A 6,000-nucleotide genomic window follows, 5' to 3' on the forward strand; every position below is an offset into this window, starting at 1 on the left:
ATGCCCGGGAGTGCAATTGGGAAATGAAAGTGTGGGACTCATCCCGCTCCTGGCCAAGCCCAAACCCTGACCCGACCCAGGAATGGGGGACGGCAGGACGCTGATTTGTCAGATGCCCTGGGGTTTTGTGGAGGAAAACATGCCCCATTTCTCCAAAGTGCCGAGAGAGAATGATCAAAGCCAAGGCTGGAATGGAGCTGTTCTTGAAGGTTTGCCCAGTTACAAAGCCATCAGACACCCAGGTGCCTCCCGCCCTGGGATATGCGCTTTCCTTTTTTGCCTCTCCCGTTCCACCACAGTAACTGTCGGGTCAGTCTGCTAGTCTTTAGTTGACCTGACTGGTAAGACTGAAGAAAATTAATTTCATTTTGTGGAGATCCTCACGTAACTTCGCAATTTCCTTGCACCTAAGAATGTTAATTTGTAAATCTCAATTACTCATCTCTGGTGAGTTATTATTTTCGCTTTAAGCGTCTGGGCCGGGACAATGAGTTGGGTCATCCTCATTTGTGTTCTCTGGTCCCACGTTACTGTGAGGACTATCCAAGGGCCCCCCGACCCAGAGTCCTGACTGCCCTTAAATTGTCTTCTGATGTTCAGATCTCAGGCCTGTAACACACATGGGCTGTGGCGTGGACTGTGGGGGGGTGACTGTGTGCACAGCACCCTTGGTTGTAGTGATGACCGGGCTAATCCCTCAGCACCGTCACTCGGAGTCAGCACTTCCATATGCTAATGTCTTGAGGGTGCCAGACTCTTCTAAAGCTATTTTGATTTAAAAAATGAGAGTCATTATGGACTCAGTCTGGAGGTATCAATGATCTATGGCTTAAACTGTGCAGAGTCACATCCTTGGAAATCCGTATGAAATGTGCAAAGTATTCAACTAGAGTACACTCTTTTCTGTTTGATGTCATGCCATGTGGACATTTTTGGGTCACACCAAAATGAAATCCCCTGCTAGATTTCCCCCAAGACCCCACAGCCACCCTCCAAGTGCCGTGACTGTCCTCAGTAGAGGGAGCATCAGAGCTTGGGTATCTCCCCTTCTGTGCCCAGCGTTTGCATGTGGTCAGCTGGGAGTTGGACTTGGTTTGTTTCCCCTGAGATCTGCTAACCTTTTGGGTGCCGGACTGAATTGTTCTGTTAAATATGTAAAATCTGAGGGTGGAGGCCCCAAGGTGGTGGTTAGACCAGAGGGCCTCTGGCAGATGGGAACAAAGGGATTCCTTATTAATCAGTCAGATTATTTTAGTCCTGGCTTCTCCATGTCTTGTCTACTTCTTCTGCTTCTCAGGTGGAGGTGGTTAAATGGGGCCTCTGTGGCAAGGAATGCCTAGAGCTGATGTGGACGGAAGTGGTATCTAAAGGCTGGGTAGCGGGAGGCTGCCCCAGGAGGTCTGGGGTCCCATCCTGGAGGTGGACATTCCCGAGCCCAGTCTAAATTTGTTCTCCTGGACTGTCCTCTAGAGCACTCTGTCCTTTCTTGTCCCTCCTGGCACATTTTACTGTTTGTAAACACGTATATATTGGTTTGATCGTTTGTTTCTTTCTAACTGTTTGACTAGCTCCTGCCCCATGAGGACAGGAACCGTACATGTTCACTCACTGTCCTGTCCCAGCTCTCAGCACACAGACATCAACCCGGCCCAAAGAGGTGCCCAGTCACCCTGTGTCCCTTGACCAAATGCTCCCGAGATGTGGAAACCCAGACAAGGAATGACAGATGGAGGTCTCCCTCTATCAGGGCATGACCAGGACTGCAATGTGTTCAGACTTCGGGAAGTGTGGAGCTCAGGGTGTGGTCGGAAGTGGCTGTGGGTGAGGGATGTGCATAAGGGGCGAGCAAAGCAGGCCATGACCGTTAGTGAGGGGCATGCATAAGGGGCGAGCAGAGTGGGCCGTGTCCAGGAGCCTCCTGGGCCTACAGCTCTGTGCACGTGCTCTTCTCCATGTGAAGGACACACCGTCATTCGGGGCTTGCACATGTCTTTGGTTTGGGGATAGTATACCTTTCCTTTCAAAAGGAGACGTTAATACCTGGTAGAAATTGAAGTTTAAAATTGGGCTCTGTTTGTACCTGGTTCTAGAAAGCCTCTTCTCATGACCCTTCCTCTTCTTGGTGACTTGCCCCTGGCCTAGCCCAGCCAAGCCACCCTTTTCCTTTCTATGCAGACAAAGGAGAGCTGTTTGTGTGAGGCAAGAACATCCGAGGGTGCCTGGGAATCGGTTGCCTGGAAGACCGTTACTTGCCATGGATCGTAAGGCTGGACTGGATGGGCGTGAATGCGTGCCCACAGAGCAGACTACCTGATGTGGCAGCAGCATCCAGTGTGTGGCTGGGCCAGGACTAGGTCCCTGGGCACTGCTTCCCCTCCCAGGTCCCCGCTGGCTTCCTCCTGCCCCAGCGCACCCTCTGCCAGGGCATCAGGAGAGACCACGTAGTGGTGAGGAGCCAGAGCGAGCGCCCAGCAGCAGCTTCTCAGGCTGCAGGCTCCCTGGCGCTGAGCTCCTTCCTGGGGCTGTGAGTGAGCAGCCTGTGCAAGAAGGGGACAGCCTGACCAAGGGTTCCAGTCCCATGGTGCCCTGGAACAGGCCTCATCAGAGGCTGTCCACAGGCACGTGGAGCAGGAAAACAGAGGCCCCCCGGGACCTCACTGAGGCAGAAGCTACAGGCTGGGCTCCACTACGCCCAGAGGGGCTCCCAAGGGGGAAAGATTTGAAATTACAAAGCTGGCGTGCCAGGAGCTGTTTGCAGAGGCCCGTTTGGAGGAATGTTTTACAGCGCATTTAAAAGAAAGCAGGATATTTAATATTTAGAGTGCCTTACCGCAGCCACCAAAGTGAAAAATAATGGTTTTCATAACGGGGAGGATGCAATTAGACCAAAAGTCTCATTTCAGAGTTAAAAGGTTCTTTCTTAAATTGTAGTTTATCTTACTGTTTACTAAGTCAGTTCTTCTAAACAAAGCTATTGATATTTTTGAACACAGAACATATGTACTTGGTACAAAGTGTCTTATGAAAACTAAGTCTCCCGTCTCTTGTCCCAGAGGCACCACCGGTTCTGGTTCTCATGTTCCCTCCAGAGAAAGACTGTGGAGAGAGCGTGTGTGTGCACGTGCGACAGTGTGCACACACAGGCCTAAGTATTTCCTTTGCAGGCTGGATTTTAATAATGTCTTTTGAAATTGTGAAAAGCATTTTTAAAAAACACTTGTAAAAATGCAAAAGAAATGTATAATTTAAATACAATAAGGATTTATCTTTCAAAAACCCACTGCAGAGTGTTTCGAGGCACTTTGGTGTTTCAGGGGCTGTTTCCATCGGGCCTTCCCTCTGCCGCTGGCTCTCCTGGTTCCCTGTGACCTCGGCAGGCCCAAACACACAAACTGTCTACACCACTAGATTCGTTGCTATAATTTATCCTTTTTTTCCCTGCAAAAAGTCTGTCTGCAGGCTCCGGGCTCCTGTCACTTCAGTGAGTGTGTGAGGACACCCTGAATACAGTGACCACGGGCCACTCCGACGTGTCCTCTGGCTGTCCTGACTTCTTACACTCAGGCCCTGTACTTCTGCATGTATTGGGGTCTGTAGAGGAGGGCAGTGCAGAGCTCGAGTGGCAGGTGTGGCCTGAGAAGGTGGAGGGACTGTCATCACACGGTGGCCACCACAGTCTCCCTCAGTGGATAGCCGTTCCCAGGGGCCTAGGTCTCGGTCTTCTGTTCCCTGACCACATGCCGGGCATACAGGCTGCCACTCGATGATTTCTGGTGGGGACGGTGCCCTGCTTGCTGGCAGGCAGACCCTGACATCAGTGAATCCAAAACACTTGGCCTGCCATTCTCGTCAGGTCCACCCCTGACTCACACAGGAGAGTCCTGTCCTGATCATGCTTGTTTCTTGAATATGTGGTTGTCTCACATTTTCACGAGGTCAGGAAACACCTACTGTGCAGTCACTGTGTTCATGTGACACAGTCAAACGCTGAGCACCACACGGCAGGAAGAGTGCTCTGAATTGGCAGAGCAGGTGACAGTCTCGCTGAGCACCTGGCACAGGGTAGACACTCGGGCTGCATTTCTGAAGATCCACACTGTTCTCTCTCACATTACACTCAGGTCCCAGCACCTCCTGACCAGCAGCAGAGTTACTCACACCTTCTGAGGGCCGGTCTCCCCGCAGGGGCTGCATGGGGGCTGCTCAGGTGCCTCCGCCTAACCATGCTGCCTGACCTTCCCAGAGACCACTTCAGATGGCGTTGGGGGTGGCCCCCAGGACTGGGGTGGCTCTGTGAGGCCTCCATTCTCCTGGGGCCTGCCCTGCCCCATGATTGAGCCCCAGGAATATATCCCCTCCCCCAAGGAGACCACACTTGCCTTCTCTCTCCCAGGGTGCATCACCCAGCTACCCTCAGGCACTCATGCTGCGGCGACGAAGAAACCCATCCTTTCTTCCACACAAACCTTGATATTTCACACGGAACAGCCCAGATTGAGCTTGAGCTGGAGACAGTGCTTGGAGTCTCTCTTGTTGTGATTTTCTTGGGGCCACACTGAGGGCATGCTGAGCAGTCAAGTTTAAAAGGAAAAATCCTGAGAGTGTGGTCACCTCCTTGAACCAGGAGTCCATTGTCTTGCTAGGGAGGCAAACAAGTGGGATGTAGCTGGTGTGGGGGCTGCCCATGAGGAGCGGAGAGACTTGGTCTTGCTGTCGTTCTGGTAGGGTGGTGCCAGCTGTTGCCAGAGAAGTGCACAGGAATCTGTGCCCAACAGAAAAATGCCCCGTGTGAGTCCACCCTCAGAGACGGAAACTGAACAGGATCAGGCTCATGACTTGTAGCTGTTCCACAGCTAAGTCATCCACCCTCATTACAGCGGGAGAACACTGAAGATGAAGTAAAGGCCTGATTGGGTCCCTGTTCCTGTCTGACTGTATGCCAGGAGTTTCCAGGTGCAGGGGATGCAGTGGTGAGAAGGACTCGTTCATTCCAGCTGGTGCATCGGGCGGCAGGCTGCCTCTAATCAGTCTGGCCTCAAACTAGGAAATCAAGATGAGGCCGCCTGCCCCCAGAGCAGGCGAAGGAGGCCATGTTCATGAGGGGATTCCTTTGGGCAGATTCTACGCCTCACCCTGGGCCTCACAACCGTGCCTGTATGATAGAATCATCTGGGAGGTTACTGATTGATTGTTTTGCTGTACTGTATTCAACAGTTGGTGGACATTTGGGTGGTTCCAATTTTTGGCAATTATGAATAATGCCAGAACTTCATGTATGAGTTTTACGTTGGCCCAGCGTTTTATTTTTTTGGATCATTCACATACAAGTGTCTGTATGAACGTGTTCTCAGTTTTCTCGAGTGTATACCTAAGGAGTGGGATCACTGGGGCCTTCATTTAATTTTTTAAGTTTGGACACTTTTACCACGTAATACATGACACGCTCGGTGATCTTGAGTCCAAGACACCGAGTATTAACTGCCCTGAAGACAACACGGGCTGTTCCCTACAGGCTCCTCAGAGGCTCTGCCTGCTCTCCGAGGTTCTCCCTGGACATCAGGACCCTCCCGGTGCCCCCATGCTCATCAGGGTGGCAGATGGTCATGGGTCTCGCTGATGCTGCACTGCTTCCCGCTGGGTCAGCTCAGGTCCAGAGCTCCTGGAAAAACAGCTCCAATGAGATGCTCCCCCATCAACATTTGTGAGGTGGGAGCTCCGGGTTCTTGCCTCCGTCCTCCTCCTCGTTCTCTGTGCTGCTTCCGCCATGTTGATAGGGACTTCCTTCAACCCTCAAGAGTGTCAGAATAACTCACATTCTTTCTTGGCCATCCTTCACGCCCAGCATCCATTCCTGTTCCTTTTTCTATGACATCGATATTTTTAAAACATTGACATGTGGGTCACATAATGTAAGACCATTTTAAAGTGTACAGTTCAGTGGTTTTAGTGTATTGTCTATGTGGTACAACTACCCCCACCATCTCATCCCACACATTCCCT

Source organism: Diceros bicornis (assembly GCF_020826845.1).
Source record: "Diceros bicornis minor isolate mBicDic1 chromosome 30 unlocalized genomic scaffold, mDicBic1.mat.cur SUPER_30_unloc_4, whole genome shotgun sequence".
NCBI lineage: Eukaryota > Metazoa > Chordata > Mammalia > Perissodactyla > Rhinocerotidae > Diceros > Diceros bicornis.